This window comes from Phyllobates terribilis, unplaced genomic scaffold (assembly GCF_046119375.1).
Source record: "Phyllobates terribilis strain yellow unplaced genomic scaffold, ASM4611937v1 Scaffold_2__4_contigs__length_985480577, whole genome shotgun sequence".
In the NCBI taxonomy this organism is placed as follows: domain Eukaryota; kingdom Metazoa; phylum Chordata; class Amphibia; order Anura; family Dendrobatidae; genus Phyllobates; species Phyllobates terribilis.
Window position 1 is genome coordinate 408,659,578 of NW_027362762.1, and position 25,754 is coordinate 408,685,331.

The window sequence follows — 25,754 nt, forward strand, 5'->3', positions numbered from 1 at the left end:
GTTCCTCCTCGTGGTGCCCCTGGAAAAGACCTGCTGCTGCAGGCCAAACTGAACGCGGACAAATCCTGTTGTAAATCTTTTGTGACGGGCAGAACGAAAGGTGTAATGTCCAACCTTTTATAGATAACAACTACAGGAATGCCTGTCACAAATAAGAATATGATGAAGAAGAAGAATATGAAGAAGATGAAGAAGTAGAATATGAAGAATGTAAAAAAAAAGAATCATACGAAGAAGGTGAAGAAGAAGAAGATGAAGAAGGTGAAGAAGAAGAGGATGAAAAAGATGCTGAGGATGATGAAGGAGAAAGTGTGGGAGAAGTAAAAAAGAAGGTGAAGAGCATGGAAGTAGTGAAACATAAATATCTGACAAAATATAAAAATACTTAACATAGTCAATATTTCCGTAACTCAGAACGTCTTAAAAAAAATATTAATTCCTGCTATTCCATTTGATTGGGCTAAACCTCTATGCCTTTATTGTCTCCCCCACCTCCCCCAATACATTCTACATTATTCTTAGTTGTTTTCCTTCATGTAGAATTAACCTACAAGGAAAGAAAGGGTTTATTTTCATTCCGATATTTCTGTCCCATTGACTTGCATTGGTTTCCGGTATCGGAATCGGCGATATCCGATACTTTTTCGGTATCGGTCCGATCCAATCCGATCCGATATTTCCCGATATCGGAAGGTATCGCTCAACACTACTCATCACTAATTATAACACATTATGAACTTACTTTTTTCCACCTTCTTACAGTTGAGAGTGTGGTTATTAAATAAATAAAAATTTGAATGCATTCTGGAAATTATTCATGTACTTTTTAATCAATGTACTAAGTTATTTATTGCTACAGCAAAATATCAAGAGACACAGCTAACACTTTGAGAACGGATGCCATCATTTTCTGTAAAAATGATTGATTACTGTCATTTGAAGCTGAAAAGCAAGCGACATTCAACATGCTGGGCATCAAGCTGACACAAAGACACTGTACAATAACTGTTACCACCAATGATTTAATCTGAGCATCCACCCAAACGAGAAGACAGAATGTGCCTTCATCATAAATTACTTCTCAATGCTGAATCAAGAATGCTATTAAATTCATAATCTTACAGTAGTGCTTTACTGTCTGTGTATGGAATGTATGCTCTCCAAGATCAATCAAGACACAGAAAAGCTGCTATCAATAAAATAACTAACACTTCGTAACATTAGGTAAAAATAGGATTCTCCCTCTTTTAGAACATTCATGAAGTAATAAATCTATAGCAATGTATTAAATATTAAAAGAATTGTAAAAACAAGGGGTCAAGTCTGCTGCTCTTGATTTTTAGTTTTATTTGCTATGTTCATCCAATTATACTGAATGTCTTCCATTTAATTATTGAGTATAGTCAAGAAATAAAGTACGGTAGGCATCCAAGATGGAGTTTGTATTTTTACCATTGTTAATATTATCAACTGTGGTTATCCAATATTAAAAAGTGAATCATTCTTTTCCTTTATAAAATATTAGATTTTCATCAGTCTTTCCTCACCTGAAGTTACTGTGGGATGTCAATGTTGCTAGGGATGAGTTGAACATACTGCGCTGGGGCAAGGACGTGGACAGTGATTGTCGCCTAAAAATTGCCCAAATTGACGGGAACAGTGCTCAAATGACATGGGAACAGCATGGGGAAGACCCCTGGAAGCATTTCTGACTCCCAGTTCACTGCTGTCAACAACGTTGTCAGAGGTATTATGCCACTTTTACGGACTCACAATAAAACATGCAAGAACGAAACTAAGATGGTTCTTCCTGGGAAATATGTTAAAGAACATCCTTTTCAGGGTAATGACTTGTATAAATAACCAAAAACAAAAATGCTCCTCCACACCTTAGGCTATGTTCACACATAGCGTTTTTGATGCGTTTTTGCCCTTTTGCATTGCTTTCAACCAAGACAAATGCATTTGTGGCACTCCTGAGGGTTCAGTCGCCACAAGGGTACTGCACCTCAGCTTGAGGTGTGGTATCTCCTCTTTCAGGTAAGGATGGAGCATCTCACAGGACCCCACTTCACCACTCAACACTACACCACTCCTGTCCTGTAGGGGGCCTAAATGCACCAGGGTGCTGCCCCATCCCGGGATAGAGGAGATGGGGGGAACCAAAGATAGGGGGAACCATGTAGTGGGTGAGGGTGGAGGACACACTTTTAGGAAGCACTTATTGATTCATATTTAATCTACGGCCATCTTAAGTTCAAGGTCTTTTGATTGTGGTCTTCTGTCAGGGTCCAGCAAGAGTCTGCAGCTGGCTGAAGTACGGTCCTCGTACTCTGGCCTTGAGACGGGGAGCGGGTCAGAGTTAACCACTGTCTCTTCCCAGTCAGGGTCCTGTCCTAAGAAGGCCTTGGAGGGGAGCAGAGGAGATAGGCTCCACAGGCAAAAGGATACCAGGGGGATACAGAGGGAGCGGAGTTGCCACCTGTATTCTTCATTCTGGCCTAGTCAGAGGGATTCCTGCTGCAAAAGAGGTAACCGGCCCCCGATATCTGACTTTGTTACTTCACGTCTCAGTCAGAAAAGCCCGGAGGCTTAGTGGATTCCAGGGGGATACGGACGGAGCGGAGTCGCCACCTGTATCTCTTAAACTGTGTTTACCCAGTGGGACCCAGACTTACACTACATTCGTACTTCACACAGTCAGGAGAAGACTTAGTGGGAGAACTTACCACGGAGAGTCGTAGTCGAAATACCACTCATTCTTGAAAGCCCAATATTTTTATGTGACAGCCTTGGGCACGGAACGGGTCGGGGCCACGACTGCTTTCCCGCGACATCTACATTGACCCGGCTTCGAGTATCCCACCGCTCAGGGAGGGCGAGGTGTCACACATTCACTGGGAAATGTCATTTTAACATTTTACAACCTTATCTGGCCATGTGTTGTGTGACACATCATCAGACACATGCATACAGTGCTGAAAAGACATGGGAACAGCATGGGGAAGACCCCTGGAAGAATCTCTGACTCCCAGGTCAGTGCCTAAAAGTGTGCCCATCAAAAGTGATCCTTGGCGCATGCGAAGATGCCTCCCACCATGCACCAGTCATTGCAGACTTGCGACAATCACTGTCCACGTCCTTGCCCCAGCGCAGCGTTTAGTTGTCCCTACCCCATTCCTTGGAATGCAAGCGCAAGTATGAAGCCTGCCACCAAAACACAGGCTGCAATACTATACTGCCAAATTTTTTACAGCTGCTTGCACTTGAAATGTGGCCTTTTAGGCTCTTGGAGGTAGGAGCAGTCCACAACCTCATGGCGGCGGCGTCTGGGTGTCCATACTCGGTACCCAGCTGCCACTATTATTCCCGGTTTCGTCTCCGCCTTCCACAAGCATGGGCTCCACAACATTACCCATGCCCTCCCTCGTGCACTTACTGGGAAGGACTGCCTAACCACAAACACGTGGTCAAGTGAATGTGGCCAGAGATAGTATGAAGCCAGTGCACAGCTTTTTTTCAGAGAGTTGTATGTCACAACAGCCATATTCTTTAGCTTGGTGAAAGGACTTGGGAAACCGTATCTACTCCAGCTGTTATTTCTCCCAGGAAGTCCTCTAAAGCTGCTTACACTTGAAATGTTGCCTTTTAGGTTCGTGGAGGAGAAAGCTGTCCACAACCTCATGGCGGCGGCCGGGTGTCCATATTCGGTCCCCAGCCACCACTATTTCTCCCGGTGTCATCTCTGCTTTCCACAAGCATGGGTCCCACAACATCACCCGTGCCCTCCCCAGTGCACTTACTGGGAAGATCCGCCTAACCACAAACACGTGGTCAAGTGAATGTGGCCAGGGACGGTAAGGAGCCAGTTCACAGCTTTTTTTTCTGAAAGTTGTATTTCACCACAGCCATATTCTTTAGCTTGATGAATGGACTTTGGAAACCGTACCTACTCCAGTTGTCATTTCTCCCAGGAAGTCCTCTAAACTGCTTGCACTTGAAATGTGGCCTTTTAGGCTCATGGAGGTGGAAGCTGTCCACAACCTCATAGCGGTGGTGGCCGGGTGTCCATGCTCGGTCACCAGCCACCACTATTTCTCTCGGTGTCATCTCCGCCTTCCACAAGCATGGGTCCCACAACATTACCCATGCCCTACCAAGTGCACTTACTGGGAAGGACCGCCTAATCACAAACAAATGGTCAAGTGAATGTAGCCAGGGACGGTACAGAGCCAGTGCACACCTTTTTTTCTGAGAGTTGTATTTCACCACAGCCATATTCTTTAGCTTGGTGAAAGGACTTGGAAACCGTATCTACTCCAGCTGTCATTTCTCCCAGGAAGTTATCTAAAGCTGTTTGCACTTGAAATGTGGCATTCTAGGCTCGTGGAGACAGAAGCTCTTCACAAACTCATGGCAGCAGCGGCCAGGTGTTCATACTCGGTCCCCAGCCGCCACTATTTCTCCCGGTGTCATCTCGGCCTTCCACAAGCACGAGTCCCACAACATTACCTGTTCCCTCCCCAGTGCACATACTGGGAAGGACCGCCTAACTACAAACACGTGGACAAGTGAATGTGGCCAGTGATGGTAAGGAGCCAGTCCACAGCTTCTCGGTGAGTTGTATTTCACCACAGCCATATTTTTTAGCTCGGTGAAAGGACTGAATTTTGGGAAACCGTATCTACTTCAGCTGTCATTTCTCCTTCACCATGTTCTGCCTGTTGTTACACACGACCATGCCTGGCTGTATGTTCAGCGGTGAGAGCCACCGATCAAGCTGCTGTGTTACAGCTTTCAACAACTCAGCAGAGCTGGGCGGTTTGTCACCTAAGCATTAAGTATGTTATCTTCAGCACAGCCTGTTGTCGCTTGGCCAAGGCAGTGCTTTCAGCTTGTGACTGATGTGGTCTTTCGGAGATGGATGCTGAACTGGAGGAGGAGGTGCAGGAGCTGAACAATGTGATTACATTGAGGTTACATTGGCTAGTCTGGTTTTTATTCTAAACAAAGATCCTACTGTGTTTTTTTTTTTTTTTTACGTTACTTTTTAAAACAAATGCATTCACCAGGAAATGTCATTTTAACAGTTTACAACCTTATCGGGCCATGTGGTGTGTGACACATCATCAGACACATCCTGTTTCATTTATGATGGAGAGACTCTGAAAGTCACAAAGCCTATTTTTATAGGGCCATCAGGCGGCCCTTAATATTCTTAAAGGGCCAGCAGTCGGCCCCCGCTATGGTTAGAGAGCCATCAGCTGGCTATGCTTTGTTGTTCCCATTATTAACGAGTGGGTCTCCTAAACTGTTATTGCGTATGTAGTGACAGCAAGTGCTGCCAAAAATTTGGAGGCACTCCAATGCCCCTTGCAAGAGATGTACATATGTTGATATGGTACATATGGTGGTGGAGGATGAGGATGCAGAGAAGGAGGACAAGAGCAAATAGACAAAATCAGGAAGAGTATACCCATGTCTGAGTGTGAAGACAGAGGTGCATGGGAATAGAGTTAGACCTCCCCAAAATAAGACACTGTATTTGAGTTTATGTTACACTGCTATCATTCGGTGTTGTTGAGAAGTCTGGCCCAATCCAGCCCTTGTTCATTTTTATAAGAGTCAGCCTGTCAGCATTTTCAGCTGACGGGTGGATGTGCCTATCAGTTATAATTCCTCCGGCAGCACTAAAAACCCTCTCTGACAAAATGCTAGCGGCAGGGCAGGCCAGGACCTCCAAGGCGTAGAGAGCCAGTTCATGCCACGTGTACAGCTTGGATAAACAATAATTATAAGGCACAGAGGAATCACGGAGGACGTTGATATGGTCGGCAAGGTACTCCTTCACCATCTTTCGAAACTTTGCACTCCTTGTGAGAGTACCCCCGCATCAGGGCCTGTAAGATGGGAGAGTCTGAGAAAACTGTCACAGAATTTTGACAGTGTTCCTCTGCCTCTGCTGGATTGCATTTGTGTCTCTCTCACCTGTACTCCTTGGTTGTCCAACGAACTGTGACCTCTGCCGCCAGCGTTTTCAAATGGGAATTTTTTCACTAATTCCGCAAAAAGGATCTTCTCGTACTGCCCCATTTTATTAGGTCTGTCCTGCAAAGGAATAAGATATAAAGTTCTCCCTGTAGTGTGGGTCTAAATGCGTCACCAACCAGTAATGACTGTCACTCAAAATTTGGACAACGCGAGGGTCATGGAAAAGGCAGTGTAACATAAACTCAGACTGCAAACAGGCAAGAATTCCATGTGCTCATCAAGAGGACGACTGACCATGTTCTCCTCCTCATCCTCCTCCTCCCTGTCCTCAGGCCATCCACGCTGAACAAACGGTATGGCAGTTGCACAGGAAACTAGCTCCTGTTCTTCCTCCTCCTCCTCCTCTTCCTCATTGTCACCCAATCCCCTTTGGGATGACATGAGGCTGGGCTGTGTGTAATCACTCTCTATGGTTCCTTGATTCATCTCATCATGCTCCGCCTGCAATGCATCCTCCTTAATTGAGAGCAGAGAGTGTTTCAGAAAGACAGAGAAGTGGGATGGTGACGCTAATTATGGCATCATCGCTGCTCACCATCTTGGTGGAGTCCTCAAAGTTTTGGAGGATGGTACAGATGTCTGACATCCATGTCCACTCCTGAGGTTTTATGTGTGGAGTCTGACCTCAATACCGACGGCCTTGTTGATGCAGGTAGTCAACAACTGCCCTCTTCTGCTCACAAATCCTTCCCAACATCTGCAATGTAGAGTTCCAATGCGTGAGGACATCACACCTCAGTCGGTGAGACAGAAGCTGCAAACGCTGCTGAAGCACGGCAAGAGCAGCAGAAGCTGCAGCTGACTTTCTAAAATGGGCACACAGGCGGCGTACTTTGACAAGCAGATGCAACTGCAGATCCAACAGATCCGGGTAGGCCTTGAGAAACCGCTGAACCACGAGGTTAAGCACATGGGCCAGGCATGGTACGTATGTGAGGTCACCTCGCCTCAGAGCTGCCACCAGGATCCAGCCATTGTCACACATAACCATGCCTGGCTGTAAATTCAGCGGTGTCAGCCACAGATCTGCCTGCTCTTTCAGAACTGTCCACAACTCTTCAGCATTGTGTGGTTTGTCACCTAAGCATATTAGCTTCAGCCACAGCCTGTTGCTGCTTGGCCGAGGCAGTGCTGCCGTGCTTCCAGCTTGCGACTGATGCGGTCATTTCGAATATGGATGCTGAAGAGGAGAGGAGGAGGAGGTGCAGGAGCTGTAGAATGTGGGGGCAACCCTGATTGACCCTGGGCCCGCAATCCTCGCCTACGGGAGGACGTGTTCCGTCCCAAGGTCCAACTGGGTCCCAGCTTCTACTATGTTAACCCAGTGTGCCGTCAGCGAGATGTACTGTCCCTGCCCACAAGCCCTTGTCCACGTGTCCATGGTTAGGTGGACTTTCCCAGTAAATTCTTTGTTGAGGGTACGGCTAATGTTTTAAGACACATGCTTGTGTAATGCAGGGACGGCACACCAGGAGAAATTGTGGCGGCTGGGGACCGAGTCCCGAGGGACGGCCACCGTCATCAGGTTGCAGAAAACTTATGTCTCCACTAGCCTAAAAGGCAACATTTTGAGTGCAAGCATTAGCGAAATGCATGAATTTAGTAGTGTGGCCTGTGGGGCTCTAGCTGCATATTTGCGCTTGCTTTCCAAGAACTGGGGTAGAGACAACTGAATTCTGCGCTGGGACAAGGACGTGAACATGCTTGCTGATGGTGCTAGTTGAGTGTTCAATGACAGGTACAGGGCGGGAGGCATCTTGGCATGCGCCATGGACAGGGGATTGGGATGCACGCATAACAGCGAAACAAGCAGTGGTGTCACCGCAGACACTGTTGCTGGACCCTGGGGTTTGGCCCACTTAGTCGGGTGCTTTGCTGCCATGTGCCTGACCATGCTGATTGTGGTCAGGCTGCTAGTTTTGCTACCCCTGCTGATGCTGGACTGGCAGGTGGTGCAAATGGCTTTTTTGGGCTTATCGGTAGAGTCTTGAAAAAAAACAGACTCGGAAAGACCTAACTGTTGTACTGGCAATTTCTGTTGTGTTGATGTTATGAGAACCATTGCCCATCTTCTGTCTGCGGCCACCACATTTCTTGTTCTTGCCTTGTGGTGCTACGCCTCCCTCCCCCTGTGTGCTGCTGTCCTAGCTCTCCATGTAACCTTGCAAGGTTGGGTCAGTGACTTCATCATCCACCACCTCATCTTCCACTTCCGCACCCTGGTCCTCCTCCTGACTTTCTGGCAATTGTGTCTCATCATCATCCTCATCTTGTGACAGTTTTCCACCATCGCCTTCGTGTGACCGTGGCTGCTCAAATATTTGTGCATTGTTACATGCGATCTCCTCTTGCCCCGCTTCAAGAGGACCGGGTAAGAGTCCCTAATCTATAAATGGAAACGTGAACAGCTTTTCTGAGTGTCCAAATGTGGGATCAGTTGTCTCCGGGCATTCGGCATGGTGGGAGGAAGGAGGATCAGGGTGAGGAATATGCTGTCCAGACTCATGGCTACTGAGACTTGACCGTGTGGAAGACAGGGTGGATGGTGGCTAAGTGACAGGAAGCATTATCTGCTATCCAACCAATAACCTTTTCACACTGCTCTGTTCAATAGTGGTGTCCTGCGGTCCCCTATTAATTGGGACAGGAAGGTCGAGCGAGAAGATGTGAGTGTTTGTTGTGGCACAATTTCAGCTTGCCCATGGCCTTGGCCCCGTCCTTTGCATGCACCATCATCACCGTCACGTCCACTTCCCCGTCCCTTGCCACGCGCCTTGCCCATTTTAAGTGGAGGACAGTATTTTCCACGTTCAGTACAAATGGCTGGATTTGAACCGCAGGGATATGTGATATGTGTGACGGAACACCACAGTTTTAAATACCTGGCCTGTAGGTCACTATTTTTCACAGGACCTGGTGTCAATAACTTCACTGACACACTGCAACAAAATTTAAATAGAGGCCAGAAATGGCTGAATTTGGAGCGAACTTATATGTGATACATGTGACGGAAAACCACAGTTTTAAATAGCTGGCCTGTAGATTACTATTTTTCACAGCGACCTGGTGTCAATAACTTCACTGACACACTGCAACAAAATTTAATTGGAGGCCAGAAATGGCTGAATTTGAAGCTAACTTATATGTGATACGCGTGATGGAAAACCACAGTTTTAAATAGCTGGCCTGTAGGTTACTATTTTTCACAGCTACCTGGTGTCAATAACTTCACTGACACACTGCAACAAAATTTAAATGGAGGCAAACATTTTCACTTTTACAAATTTCTGGATTTTTATTGCTGTAATATGGAAAGAATCTGGTTGTATTCTGCTGTGGCAACAAGCAAATGGAGCAGAAAAACAGTGTTCACAGGGTTGCTTTTTAACCAAATAATCAGTATTAAGATCAAAAAAATAATTATCCCTGGCCCCTGATACCTGGGGCTATTTGTAGAAATATCTGTAACAGCAGCAGACAGAATTGGAATGGAGCTTCTTGTTCTGTATTATACACTGCAGTCTGTCACATACACTGCCTGCCTGCCTAGCTCTGATATATATATATATATATATATATATATATATATATAGTAAAGACCAAAAGTTTGGACACACCTTCTCATTTAAAGATATTTCTGTATTTTCATGACTATGAAAATTGTACATTCACACTGAAGGCATCAAAACTATGAATTAACACATGTGGAATTATATACTTAACAAAAAAGTGTGAAACAATTGAAAATATGTCTTATATTCTAGGTTCTTCAAAGTAGCCACCTTTTGCTTTGATGACTGCTTTGCACAATCTAGGCATTCTCTTGATGAGCTTCAAGAGGTAGTCACCGGAAATGGTTTTCACTTCACAGGTGTGCACTCTTAGGTTTAATAAGTGGGATTTCTAGCCTTATAAATGGGGTTGGGACCATCAGTTGTGTTGTGCATAAGTTAGGTGGATACACAGCTGATAGTCCTACTGAATAGACTGTTAGAATTTGTATTATGGCAAGAAAAAGGCAGCTAAGTAAAGAAAAACGAGTGGCCATCATTTAAGAAAAGAAGGTCAGTCAGTCCGAAAAATTGGGAAAACTTTGAAAGTGTCCCCAAGTGCAGCTGCAAAAACCATCAAGCGCTACAAAGAAACTGGCTCACATTAGGATCGCCCCAGGAAAGGAAGAACAAGAGTCACCTCTGCTTCTGAGGATAAGTTTATCCGAGTCAACAGCCTCAGAAATCGCAGGTTAACAGCAGCTCAGATTAGAGACCAGGTCAATGGCACTGATGTAGTTAAAAGAGAATGTTCAGGGAGTTAGTCCTCTCTGAACTGTTATTAGGCCAAGCTAAGGGGTTAGCTGCAGTGGTCCAGTCAGTAGAGTAGAGGGGGAACTTAGTGCCATGATCAAGTATCGAGTGTTTATAAAGCTTTTTTCTGACATAATTCCTTGTGGGCTACAGTATTTGTAACTAGCCACAAGATGCCACTGTCCCGGGTGCAGATGTCAGATTGAGTCTGCCAGTAGTATTGCAGACCTTGATGGGGTTAATGGTTGTGGTGACAGCCCATGGAGGGTGGGCACATTAGGAAAATCTCTGCTTAGCTTACAGAAGCAGGAAGTGATGAGTCAGGAAGAGTTAGGACAGTGAACCGTACGGGCAGCCTGAGTATATGGTTGCTGCTAGGGTAGACGGGAGCTCCGTACCATCAGACAGTGGGATCACCAGTGCGAAGATCTCCCTACGCAAGAGTCCTGTTAGCCAGCCAGAGAAACTCAATGGAGGTATTGAGGACCTGGGGCACTTCTAGTCTGCAGGTAGCAGAGGAAGATAGATAGGACTCCAGGCTAAGACGTGGGGGAGATATATGATCTGGAAACACTGTAGATATTGAAGAAGATTCTCCTGGGTTAGAGATTAGAGTCACAGAGATGCTTCACTTAAAGAGGGAACCAGGGCTGAAGATGTTGCCAGCGCCTGTGAGGGAGATGATAACCTGTCAGGCCTTATCCATTATATCTGCCTGTAAATATTGTACATATTACTCTTCCCCAAGTAAAGTCCAAGTTATGGTTAAGAACCTCGTGTCCTCTGAATTTATTGCTGCCCTGGTCCCAGAAGAGAAATGCCTGGAGACAGCCGCGATCGGATGGTCTGATGTAAATGGAGAGCACCACATAGACAGACACACATCAGAGGGAGGACACTTATTTTCTGTAGGGTGCCAGAGCAAGCAAGGGCTACAGCTCGCCCACGACTACCTCGCTGGGGCACCTTACAATATCTTGCAGCCTTACTCTTAACTCAGTTTAGGAGACTTCAAGTCAAGATGCAGTATGTAAGGTTACAGAAGCAACAGTCAGACTCAAATTCCCATCCATGATTATCTTCGTCTACATTTTGTGTGGGAGCAACACATATGCGAAAAGACATTAAAGGGGTTGTCCAGTATTTTAACCCCTTAGTGACCGGACCAATTTTTTTAAAATCTGACCAGTGTCACTTTATGTAGTAATGGAATGCTTCAACATATCCCATTGATTTTAAGAAAGTTTTTTCGTGACACATGGTACTTTATAATAATGGTAAATTTAGGTCCATATGTTTTGCATTTATTTATAAAAATATCAGAAATGTTACAAAAATGTTTTAAAAATTGCAAGTTTTAAACTTTGAATGACTATTCCTTTAATCCTAATACCACACAAAAACATTAATAAATAACATTTCCCTCTGTCTGCTTTACATCAGCACCATTTGTAAAGTGTTATTCTATTTTGTTTGCATTTTAGAAGTTTTAGAAATTTAGCAGCTATTTTTAATTTTTTCAAGGAAATTTTCAAAACTTATTGAAGTCATACAATTTTAAAAACACCCCTCAATGTATTTTAAATGTCTTTCAGGTAGTTCATTAACCCTTCTGGTTCTTTTCAGGAAGTAATGAAATGTGGCATGACAAGAATGAAAAAGTTTATTTTTACCACATAACTTCTGAACAGGCCGCTATAGCCGACAGACTCTAAGGCCGTTATTTGGCCATGAACTGCCATGGCAAACATCAGGACCACACAATCAAGATCTCAGGGTTCCGATGAGGTTAAAGAGGGAGCCCCCACACTCTGTTAACTATTTAGATTCTGTAATCACTATTGACAGCAGAATCTAAGGGGTTAAACATGCATGGTCAGTGCCAACACTGATCATGGCTGATGCAGCAAGTTGTCAGCAATAGTGTACAGGTGACAGTTACAGGATAGTCACCTCTTGGGGAACGCTAGTCTCTTATTGTCATGCAGGGTGTGGGAAAGACTTAGTGCAACACAGAGGAAAGAAGGAAAGGGAGCCCAGACGCTAAGGAAAGGGGGGAGTAGAGACCTCCTAGTCTGTTCTAGTGTCACCCTGTCTCATATACCGTCCCTATATTGGCTCTTCACCAATTGCCCTACGCGTGCCTTGCCCTGACTTTCCCTGGTGTATGGCTAAGGCTAGGGAAGGGAAGAGATGAGCACTAATCGATCTCCACTAAACTCTATAGACAACAAGGGTAGACAAACAGGGGGGGATTGCTTAGCTTTAGACAACTCCAGACAAATGCGCACATGGCCTTAAGCTCCAGAGAGGACAAAGTACTGCTCTTGCTAAAGCCCCACAAGTAATAAAGAATATCGCCGGCACCTCCCTCTCAGACTCACCAGGTATTTATACACTCAGGCCAGGGAGCTAATAAGCCAAAGGGCGGTAGCCGCTGGGTCCTAGAGACAGCCAGCCTCTAAGAAGATGTCTGTAATGCCAAATATAGAGATCTCCTGCAACCAACTGCAGGGCGACTGTCTGTCACTTCTGACACACCCGTGACACTTATTTCACAGGTCAGTAAAAAAACATGTATTGGTCACTAAGGGGTTAAATGTCCCTATTTTGCTCAATAAATAAAAAAAACATACTTAGCTCACATGTAGGCTCCACTGCTACATATCAAGTGCTATTGTTTATGTCACTTGAGCACAACTTTCAGAGATCTGTCACAAGGAATGTTTACAGTTCCCATCAAAACGGCTGAGCATGTGCCACAATACATGTCTTTTTCTCTGTTTATAAAAGTTGGTAGATATGACTTGACAACTGCCCTGAATATTTTTTTATTTTGGGGGGGAAGAGACAAATTAGAACTTTTGGTGTAAGGCCCCGTCATTTCTATGTATGCCATTGTGACATATGATAGATTTACAATGAATTAGGGGATTGGGCAAGAGGAAAATATGCAAGGACTTAAAATGAATTGGAGAGGGGGATGGAGGACACAGACATAATTAATTGGGCTCACTAATTAACTTTGATGCTTTGCAGTGCTGTGGGCATTGGTTCAAATGCCACCAAGGACAACATCTGCAAGGACCTTGTATGTTCTCCTCGTGTTTGCGAGTGTTTCCTCCGGGTACTTGGGTTTCTTCCCCACGCCAAAGACTTACTGATAGGGAATTTAGATTGTGGGACAGTGATGATGATGTCTGTAAAATACTCTGGAATTAATGGCACTATATACAGTGGCTTGCAAAAGTTTTAACCCCCCCCTTGGATTTTTACCTATTTTGTTACATTACAACCTGTGTTTAAATATTTTTATAAACCGATTAGTGTGTGATGTACTTATCAGCACTACATTTTCTAAGTTGGTAAAGTTAAGTAAGAAAAATATACGCAAAATTTAAATTTATGGGATCAAATAACTAAAAAATGTCATGTGCATATGTGTTCACTAGGGATGAGCGAACACTAAAATGCTTGGATGCTCGTTACTCGAACCAAGCAATTCCTAATGCTCAAAGCTCCTAGACTCAAAAAGGATATGCATTAAGTGAAAAACCTACCAAAAATTACAAGCTGGAACATCCATACATTCTTGAAGACAACAACTGTAGTACCTCATTTAAATATTGTAAACAAACTCCTTGAGCAACACATTCACGCTGAACTTTCCTCTCACTTCTCATCTAACTCTCTCTTCGACAACTGACAATCTGGCTTCCGCCCCCACCATTCTACCGAAACCGCCCTTACCAAAATTACTAATGACTTACTTACAGCCAAAGCTAACAGACAATTCTCTGTACTTCTTCTTCTTGACTTGTCCTCTGCCTTCGACACAGTTGACCACTGCCTCCTACTACAGATCCTCTCTTCCTTTGGCGTCAAAGACCTTGCCCTATTTTGGATATCCTCATACCTTTCTAATAGCACATTTAGCGTCTCCCACTCCCACACTACCTCCTCATCCCGCCCCTCTCTGTTGGAGTCCCTCAGGGCTCTGTCCTAGGACCCCTACTCTTCTCAATCTACACCCTTGGCCTGGAACAGCTCATAAAATCCCAGGGCACATTTAGCGTCTCCCATTCCCACACTACCTCCTCATCCCGCCTCCTCTCTGTTGGAGTCCCTCAGGGCTCTGTCCTAGGACCCATACTCTTCTCAATCTACACCCTTGGCCTGGAACAGCTCATAAAATCCCATGGCTTCCAGTACCATCTGTCGGCTGATGACACCCAGATCTACCTCTCAAGCCCAAATGTCACCTCTCTGCTGTCCTGAATCCCAGCATGTCTATCAGCCATATCCTCCTTCTTCTCCTCTCGCTTCCTCAAGCTCAATGTGGACAAAACTGACCTCATCATCTTTCCCCCATCTCGCATATATTGCCCACCTGATCTTTCTATCACAATAAATGACATCACACTTTCCCCGGTACCAGCAATCTGCTGCATCGGAGTAACCCTTGACTCTGCTCGGTCCTTCAAACCCCATATCCAAGCTCTCGCCACCTCCTGTCGCCTCCAGCTCAAAAATATTTCCAGAATCCGTCCTTTCCTCAACCCTCAATCTACTAAACTGTTTTTGCATATTGCATGCCCTCATCATCTCCCGCCTCGACTACTGTAACATCCTCCTCTGTAGCCCACCTGCTAACACTCTCGCACTCCTCCAGTTCATCCTCAAGTCTGCTGCGCATCTAGTTCATCTCTCGCCTCACAACTCCTCTGCTACCCCCCTTTGCATATCCCTTCGCTGGCTCCCAATTTCCCAGCGTATCCTGTTCAAACTACTAACACTGACATACAAAGCCATCTATAACCTTTCTCCTCCATACATCTCTGAACTAATCTCCCAATATATTCCCTTACGTAATCTCTGGTCCTCCCAAGACCTGCTTCACTCCTCCACACTTATTCGTTCCTCACCCAATCGCTTCCAAGATTTCTCCTTCATATCCCCCATCCTATGGAATTCTGTGCCTCAACACGTCCGATTAGCCTCCACATTTGGATCCTTCAGACGGAACCTGAAAACCCATCTCTTCAAACAAGCTTACAGCCTTCCATGGCCTTGCTTGCTGCCACCTCAACAACATCAGAGCTACTGCAATGCCCCCAACCTACTGTCTCCTTCCCCATTCCTGTAGAATGTAAGCCCGCAAGGGCAGGGTCCTCCTCCCTCTGTACCAGTTATCATTGTTAGTTTTGTTTACTGTAAGTGATATCTGTATTTGGTATGCAACCCTTTCTTATGTAAAGCACCATGGAATCAATGGCGCTATATAAATAAATAAATAATAATAAGTGTAGTTGTGGTACTCCTACACTCATAAAAGCTCTGAACACAGTGCAAAGCCTTTCAAAAAATAGAAGCAGGGACATCCATATACCCTTCAAGGCACCAAATGTAGTGCCTCATTCAAATATTAAGAAAGTATAGTTGATGTACTTCTACACTCATAAAGACTATGCACAAAGTGCAAAGCCAGGATAAAATTATAAGGAGGGTCATCCATACACCCTTGAAGATAACAACTGAAGGGCTTAGTTCAAATGTTGGAACATTAAAAACACTTTATGTGCTACTTTCATCTGGTGGTGTGGAAAAGGGGGGGCTAATCCAGGCTTTGTTAATTTTTATCAGAGTGAGCCTGTCAGCATTCTCTGTTGACAGGTGAAAGCGTCTTTCTGTTATGACCCACCAGGCCGCACTAAAAACCCACTCAGACAAGACGCTAGAGGCAGGGCAGCACAAAGCCTCCAAGGCATAGTGGGACAGGACCTTGTCATCAGGGCCTGGATGATGAGATTGTGTCATGAAATTGGCACAGGCCTTTGACAGTGTACCGCTGCCTCTGTTGTGTGTCTCCCTCACCTCTTCTCCTTGGTTGGGCAAGTAAGCTTACCCCCTGCCGCTGCCGTTATCTGATAGAATTTTTTTCAACAATGGCTTTCTGGTATAGTATCATTTTAGAAGACCGCTCCACCTCAGGAAGGAGAGATGCAAAGTTCTTCCTGTAGAATGGGTCTAGCAATGTGAACAACCAGTATTCTTTTTTCAGCCAATGTAAATATAACATGAGGGTCGCGGGAAAGGCAGCGATACATAAAGTTGGCCACATGTGCCAAGCTTCCTACAGACAACACTTCCCTGTCTCCACCATGATAATGACTCTCCATCTCCTCCTCCCTCTCTTCCTCTTCACTCCCCTCCTCAGCCTATACACGTAGAAGAACCTGGACAAATGTTGTGTGGGTAGTAGCCTCTGTTGTGCTAGTGACGCGCCCCCTGGGCCTGTGTTGTGCAGGGGAACCCGGAACCGGGCCTGTTGTAGAATGCTGGGGGTTGTAGTCTCCATGTGGCGGTGACCCTGTCCGTGCCCAGGGTGGTCAAACCAGTGGCAGTCTATTTGTATTGTAATAAGTGTCCGACTACGCCACCCGTGGATTGCGGTCAGTGGGGACCGCCGCTGCGCTGCCGACCGCTGAGGCTGATGTTGGTTGCGCAGCCGAGTATGGGATAACTCCCCACGGGAGGAGTATTGCCTCAGGGCAGCTAATGTGAGAGATGATGGGAGTGATGGTGTGAGGGTCCCAGTACTAATGGTGCTGGTGCGGCAAGGAATCACAGAGACGTGTGGTGCAGTTCAGGGTCTTTACTGATGGTACAAGGCAGACCCTCCCGGGAGTACTGGCTAGTATAAGGGGCCTGGTCAGTCTGCGAGCAAGCAGGAGTTTCCCTGGCCAGGTGGAGTTGTAGGCCTCCCCGTTTATCTGCACTCTTCCTGGCTACCTTGCTGTCAGCGGTTACAAGTAGCCCACGTCCCTGAGTATACCGTGTGGTGCTCACCCGTATGGCTGGTGACTTGGGGCCTTCTGTTAGCCTCCGCTCCTGGATGGCGGCGCTGGTCCCTTCTCTGTGACTGAGCCTCCGGGCTTCTATGGCCAGAGGACCTGGAATCCCCTGCCGGCTGGTTTCTGCTGCTGGGTGTATATCAGTCCCCACAGCCTCGGACTCCTGTGTCCGGCTTTAGTATCTTCGTCCAGGGCGAACTCTGCTCAGCTCCAGCCCCTGGACTTCTGCTACTGCTCCTACAGAGCTCCTGTTCTTGCTTTCCCTGTGTCTGGAACTGTCTGCAGCTCCACTCTGACTCTGACTCTGTCTGCTCTAATCCCGCCCCAGACCCAGTTTAAAAGGGCAGATTCCTCCCCTCCCAGGTCTGGGCGGACCGTGTTGCATGTTTAGGGATCCTGACCAGAGAAACCTCCCACTTGCTCCCAGACATAATATCTCTATTACTGTGGCAACCAGACCCCTGGGGTGTCACATTCCCCCCTAGTAAATTTTAGTACTCCGGGACTAAACACATTTTTAAAGAAACATAAATACAAGGTATAACAATAACAAGACAACATATTTACAAGAAACTTTAGTCTGTAGAGGTCACGGCGTTTCCGTGACCGGGTGTCCATATCACCCAAGGTGAAGTTTATGAAACAAAGGGGGTGTCCATGTCACCCAACAAGGCGAAGTCTTGGCACAGAATAGGGGACCTGTCCAAAGCAAACCCCTTGCGTTGTCCTTGGGCGTGGCTGCAAGGCTGGAGCTAGCTACTTTGTGCCGCAAGTAGGCCACGCCAGACAGGTTTTCTCTTCCGCGGCCGTCTTCGCAAGAGGCACCAAGGTGCAACTATCTACAAAACTGTTCCGTTATCCAGTGTCCATAACCTGTTAGTCCAAATAAATCTGCAGGGTAACTGAGAAACATAATTAGTAACAGGCAACAAACATAAACCATATACATTTTTCAATAAACAGTCAACTTTACAGTGCATTGGTTTAGATTCTCCAGCGAGCGGGCATCTGACCTCTAGTGACTCTAGTGGACCTATGGAGCTCACTAACTGCTTCTGCACTACAGGGTGTAGGAGGTGTTATGGGCAAGCTGGGCAGCTTTCTGCGCACTCTTTGGCTTACTAGGGGCACAGCAGGCTCACTACTAGCAGAGGGTTGATCCTCCTGTACTGCTATTGTGGACTCTTCTGCCACTTGGGCCGGCTGCTCTTCCAGCTCTATCGGTTCCTCTGTAGGCACTTGCGGGGCTGGCTGGAGAAAGGTGAGGACGGGTACCACGACAGCGCCGTTTACTTGTGTTCAAGACCGGGGGAAGTCTCCGAGTACGGTACTGATCATTTCTTCCCTTTCCTCTGCGGGTTGAGGGTTTTCTTGATCTTCTTCAGGGCTATGCAGCTGCTCGGGACACTTCTTCAGGTGGTCTCTGGAGACAATGGCTGTGGTTTCTCCTCCATCCTTACTGATTACGCAGATTTTTGGGTTCTCATGGCTTGATGGCAGTACGGTGTACGGGTCCTTCTCCCACTGGTCGTCCAACTTGTGGAGCCGCCTCTTCCTCTTCAAGACCTGCTCTCCAGGTACCAGGGGAACAGCGGGAGCATACTGGTTATAAGCCTTCTCTTGCCTTTCTCTAGCTTGAGACAGACTTCGCTCGACGCTCTCCTGTACTTTCCGATACTGCTGCTGCCGTTCTGTATCCCAGTCTGCCTCTGGCGAGGTGTCCTCAGGCATCAGGACTCCCATATCCAGGTCAATAGGCAGCTTACCAGGTCTTGCTCTCATTAGGTAAGCCGGGGTACAGTTGGTGGAACCTACAGGGATGTGGTTATACAGGTCCACCAGATCGGGCAGTTTCTCAGGCCACAGACTGCGTTCTTCCAGGGGCAATGTTTTTAGCAGATCTATCACCACCTGGTTCATCTTCTCGAAGAGTCCATTGGTTTGATGGTGATAGGGCATTGTTCTTATCTTCTTGCAGCCATACAGGTTGCAGAACTCCTGGAAGACCTCCGCTTCAAAGGCTGGTCCTTGGTCTGTCAGCACTTGGTCCGGGTACCCGTGTGGACGGCAGAAGTGCTGCTGGAAGGCTCTAGCTGCTGTTTGAGCCGTTAAGTCCTTGACCGGGACCACCACCAGGAACCGAGAGTAATGATCTACGATGGTTAGGGCGTAGACATACCCAGATCTGCTTGGAGCCAGTTTCACATGGTCCAGGGCTACCAGTTCCAGCGGCTGTCTGGTGATGATGGGCTGCAGGGGAGTCTTCTGGCTGGCACGGTCTTTTCTTCTCAGGTGGTACGGGCCACAGTCTCTGCACCACCTCTCGATGGCTCCTCTCATGCCTACCAAGTAGAACCGTTCACGCAACAAGAACTCCAGCTTCTTCCATCCGAAATGCCCTGCTCCGTTGTGGTATGCCTCCAGAACCATAGCCGCGTCTCGTCTTGGGACCACTACCTGCCAGGTCAACTCATGCGTTCGAGAGTTAACCATTCTCCGGCACAGCTTCTCCCTGTAGAGGAACAGCTTACTTTTCTCCTTCCACAGTTGCTTGGTCTCCTCCGGAGCATCTGGGTCAAGACGGGCATCGACCTGGATCAGCATTTCCTTCACCAAATGGACTGCGGGATCACTGTCTTGCGTCTCTGCCCAGTTGTAGTGGGGCAAGGGATTGAACGTCACGGAGCGCCTGTCCTTCACACGGTGGGAATACAGGGTAATCCCATGACGGTGGAACGCAGGGAGCTCAACTTCTTCCAGATCTTCTGGATCTTCCTCTACGTCCGGTAAGTTCGGCATTCTAGACAGGGCATCCGCGTTGGCATTTCATCGTCCTGCCCGGTATTTGATGGTGAATTCAAAGTTGGACAGGCGGGCCATCCATCTCTGTTCCAGGGCACCGAGCCTTGCAGTGTCCAGGTGTGTCAACGGGTTGTTATACGTGTACACGGTGAATTTGGAGGAGGCAAGGTAATGCTTGAAACGTTCGGTTACTGCCCACACTACTGCCAGGAACTCCAGCTTGAATGAGCTATAATTCTCAGGGTTCCTCTCAGTGGGCCGTAGCTTTCGGCTGGCATAAGCGATTACCCGTTCTTTCCCTTGCTGGATCTGGGACAGTACGGCTCCTAGCCCGATGTTGCTTGCGTCCGTGTGGAGGATAAAGGGCTGGCTGTAGTCTGGATATGCCAGGATTTCATCCCCCGTGAGGGCCATCTTCAGCTGGCAAAAGGACTCCTCTTCCAGCTTTTCCCACCTGAAGGGTGGCTTCTGGTTTTTGGTTTTCCGAGATTGACCTATCAGGAGGTCCTGCATAGGGGCTGCCATTTTGGTGAAACCGGGAATGAATCTTCGGTAGTAGCCTACCAACCCGAGGAACTGCCGCACTTCCTTTATGCTGGAGGGTCTTGGCCAGTCCTTAATTACGGTGATCTTATCAGGGTCGGGAGCCACTCCGTCAGCACTCACCACGTGTCCCAGGTACTGCACCTTTGGTTTCAGGAGGTGACACTTGGAGGGTTTCACCTTTAGGCCGTAGTTTGCCAGAGCCTCAAACACTTCTGCCAGGTGTTTCAGGTGGTCCTCATAGGTCTTGGAATAGACGATGACATCGTCCAGGTATAACAGGACCGTCTCGAAGTTCCGGTGTCCCAGACAGCATTCCATCAACCGTTGGAAGGTTCCTGGTGCGTTGCAGAGCCCGAACGGCATGCAGTTAAATTCACTGAGACCCATCGGGGTGGTGAATGCGGTCTTCTCCCGGTCCGCCTCTGCTACAGGAACCTGCCAGTACCCGCTAGTGAGATCCAAACTAGAGAAGAAGTTAGCAGATTTTAATGCAGCTAAGGACTCTTCTATCCTTGGTAACGGGTACGCATTTTTGTGTGTGATACGGTTGACCTTCCTGTAGTCTACACACATTCTCATGGTGTTGTCTTTCTTTTTCACTAAGACTAGTGGAGCTGCCCAGGGGCTACAGCTGTCCCTGATTACCCCAGCCTCCTTCATGTCTCTAAGCATCCCCTTGGCGTGTTGGTAATGTGCCAGGGGTACGGGTCGGTATCTCTCCTTTATGGGAGGATGGTCTCCCGTGGGGATGTGGTGTTCTACCCCCTTTACTCGCCCGAAGCCTAGCGGGTGTTTGCTAAACACTCTCTCGTACTCTTGAACCACCCGATAGACTCCCTGTTTCTGGTGTGAGGGAGTGGAGTCAGTACCCAAATGCAGTTGCTGACACCAGTCCTCCATTGGTTTCTTAGAGCCGTTACCTTCCTCTGGTTGAGATGGAGGCAAGGGTTCCACGGCCTGTACAGAATTCTGGTTTATGGTGAACAATTTGGCTAGTGTGGCATACCGGGGCAGGTGTACTTCTCTCTCCCCGATATTTATGATGCGAACGGGCACCCTCCCATGGCGTACATCGACCACCCCCCGTGCTGTCAAAATGGTGGGCCTACTGTCTGAGTAGACGGGTTCTACCATTGCTTGGTAGTCTCTACCTCTTAGACCAATAGCTGCCCGGCACCAAATCATCATCTCACTTTTTGGGGACATGGCAATAGGGAACGGGTCACACATTCTCACGCTACCTATCTCACCACCAGATAGTTCCACCTGTTGCCGCTTCATCAGTGCCCGGATCTCTTTTTGGAGCACACGCTGCTGGCCGGAACTGGCGTTCTTGGCAACCTGCTGTAAAATGAGAATCACCTCTGCAAGACAATTTTCAATCACATTAGTTCCCAAGGTTATTCTAGGGTGGCTCTCATGACGGTCTATGTCCACCATTATCAGTCCTTGTGCCGCCAGTTCGACTTTACCGATCTTAATGGTCACCTCTTTGAATCCCACCTGCGGCACGGGCTGACCATTGCTGGCGATGATACTCAGGTCGTCATCTGGGTAGCGGGTTATGTCCGAGTCATTCCAGTACTGCTTGAAGAGCACGTACGGGATGGTGGTGACCTGTGACCCGGTGTCTAGTAGGGCACTCATAGGAATGCCATCCAGTACCACAGGCAAGATTGGACGTCCCCCTACGTATTTATCACGCCAGTTTGATGGGCCTGATGGTCTTATGCCTGGGGGTTGGCCCTCTACCCCAGGTTGTGCCCGTTTAAATGACAGTACCTTGCCACATGTCCGGGTTGATTGCAGCGGCGGCAGATGGGTCGTCCGTCCTCGTTGTATCTGTCGCTGGGTCTTCCTCTGGCCGGTGGGGTCCTCCTCAGTCGGCGCCACGGGACGTCCTCCCGTCCGGATGCCAGCTGGATCTTTCCTGGAGAAGAGACCTGTAAAGACTGCACAGTTCTGGTTAGTGCGGCAACGCTCTTAGTCAGCTCTTGGACCTGATGGTGCAGGTCTGTAGCCGGGTCACTGTTTAAAGCCTGCGCATCAGCTCCCACAGGCCCTGCAGACAAGGGCGCCGTCTCCTGGTGGTAAGTGATAGCAGGGCGCCTGTGGGTCACAGCGCCACCTGGTGCCGGTTCTCGGAGCACCCGGATGGCTCTGTCCTTGAACTGTGCAAAGTCCAGGTCAGGGTCCTGTAAGGCCATTGCCCGCAACTGGGTTCGGTGGGCATTGCACAGTAGACCCTCAATAAATTGTTCAGTCAACAGCCTATCTTCATTTCCCACGCTGTCAGGGTCTGCCTGCTTAATGGCTCTCAGGGCCTCTTGTAGGTTTAGAGCATAGTCTCTTATACTCTCATGTGCCCGTTGTTTGCACCCATAAAATCTTAGTTTTATTTCGGCTGATGTGCGGGTGTCAAATGTGTCTTTCAGCCGGGTTAGTATGTCTCTGACAGTCCTCTTCCTCCCAGGTGGCCAGGACTTTACCTCCCTTTGGGCTGCCCCGATTAATTGGGCCACCAGGATGCTAACTTTTTGCTCTTCTGTGAGGGGGTATACCTGGAAGAGGCTATCCAGTCTTTCTCTAAAGTCATTTAGAGTATGTGACTCCCCTGAGTACTGGGGTAGCCAGGTTGCCCCGGGATATAGGGCATGGTGAATGGCATGACTGCTGCAGTGGTTGCGCTGGCGGTGGCTGTGGCAGTGGAGCTCCCCTCGGTATCCGGCATCCTCCTCCCCCCTAGTGGACCGTGGCCTACCTTGCGATGCTCTTCTTCTGTAGGCCGCGGCTCCGCAGTCGATCGTCGGGGTTGAGGACCTGGCGTCGCGCTCCGATGATGTCAGCGTCGCTCTTCCTCCCTTCCAGGACCTTGCGCAGCGTCAGAGCGTGGGGCGGAGCGTGGGGCGGAGCGTGGGGCGGAGCTTCGGATCTCGCGCGCTTTCGGCGTCCACGCCCCTCTTCTTCCCGTGCGACGTCCCGAAGATGGCGTCCGAAGGCGGGAAGCAGCTGCGGATGGCGGGAAGAAGGCAGAAGACGGCGGGAAATGGTCCAAGATGGCGTCTGATGGCGGGAATCGGCTCCGGATGACGGGAAACTTCACCACAGGTAAGTATAAAAGTCTCTTTTTCAGGCACGCAGTACCCGGTGGTTGCGGGCACGAAATCCTGCCGACTACGCCAAAGTTGACGCGCCCCCTGGGCCTGTGTTGTGCAGGGGAACCCGGAACCGGGCCTGTTGTAGAATGCTGGGGGTTGTAGTCTCCGTGTGGCAGTGACCCGGTCCGTGCCCAGGGTGGTCAAACCAGTGGCAGTCTATTTGTATTGTAATAAGTGTCCGACTACGCCACCCGTGGATTGCGGTCAGTGGGGACCGCCGCTGCGCTGCCGACCGCTGAGGCTGATGTTGGTTGCGCAGCCGAGTATGGGATAACTCCCCACGGGAGGAGTATTGCCTCAGGGCAGCTAATGTGAGAGATGATGGGAGTGATGGTGTGAGGGTCCCAGTACTAATGGTGCTGGTGCGGCAAGGAATCACAGAGACGTGTGGTGCAGTTCAGGGTCTTTACTGATAGTACAAGGCAGACCCTCCCGGGAGTACTGGCTAGTATAAGGGGCCTGGTCAGTCTGCGAGAAAGCAGGAGTTCCCCTGGTCAGGTGGAGTTGTAGGCCTCCCCGTTTATCTGCACTCTTCCTGGCTACCTTGCTGTCAGCGGTTACAAGTAGCCCACGTCCCTGAGTATACCGTGTGGTGCTCACCCGTATGGCTGGTGACTTGGGGCCTTCTGTTAGCCTCCGCTCCTGGATGGCGGCGCTGGTCCCTTCTCTGTGACTGAGCCTCCGGGCTTCTATGGCCAGAGGACCTGGAATCACCTGCCGGCTGGTTTCTGCTGCTGGGTGTATATCAGTCCCCACAGCCTCGGTCTCCTGTGTCCGGCTTTAGTATCTTCGTCCAGGGCGAACTCTGCTCAGCTCCAGCCCCTGGACTTCTGCTACTGCTCCTACAGAGCTCCTGTTCTTGCTTTCCCTGTGTCTGGAACTGTCTGCAGCTCCACTCTGACTCTGACTCTGTCTGCTCTAATCCCGCCCCAGACCCAGTTTGAAAGGGCAGATTCCTCCCCTCCCAGGTCTGGGCGGACCGTGTTGCATGTTTAGGGATCCTGACCAGAGAAACATCCCACTTGCTCCCAGACATAATATCTCTATTACTGTGGCAACCAGACCCCTGGGGTGTCACACTAGCAACCAGCTTCTGTTCCTCCTCTTATTCCACAGCCTCCACCTCCTCATTGTTACCTGTGAGCAGCGACTGTTTAAGTAGGCACAGAAGCGGGATCATTGCTCTGACTACCGCGTCATCACCGCTCACCATCTTTGTGGAGTCCTCAAAGTCTTGGAGAGCAGCACAAATGTCAGACATTCACTCTTCTTCAGTTGTTATGTGAGAAGGCTGATCAGAATACAGATGGGCAGGTTGGAGATGGTATTCCACAACTGGCCTCTGCTGCTCACAAAACCTTGCCAGCATGTGCAGTGTAGAGTACCAGCACATTGTGATGTTGCACATCAGTCGGTAAGCTGGCACTCGCATGCGCTGCTGCAGCACAGCCAGAGAGGCAGTTTTAGTGCTAGGAAATCCCCTCCTCCATGGAGTGAGAGGTTGAGAGTGGTTGTTCATCAGCATTATGCACATGTGTTACCTCCTTCTAACAAAAGGGGGCCTGCTGCATCCTGTTGTGCATTTTCATTGACACCTTGGCTGGTAACTATTATTGCCTATTTGCTATTTTCTAATTGAATTTTGGAATTTTTTAAATTCTGTTTATTGCTTTGGCTGTGTTGTTAGGTGATCAGTGTGGCCAGAGGAGTCATGGCTGAATAATGTGACCAATTGGAGAAGAAACAACAGAAAATCACTCTAATCAAACAAGAAGTCTCAGGTAGAGATGAGCGTTGTTCTACTCGAACTGTTCGCCAATCTCAAATTCGAGCTGTTTTGGGCGGTGTTCGAGCCGGTCGGCGAACACGAACAATTTGAGAAAAATTCGGCTGTTCGAGGTTATGTTCGATAACTGTTCGTGCACCAAAATCATAACTGGATTTTTTCTCAGTAATGATGAAAATTAATGTTAATACGCAGTTTGAGTGTACAGCGGGGCGGGGGGAGGGGCAGGGGATGGATCTCTGCAGGAACAATG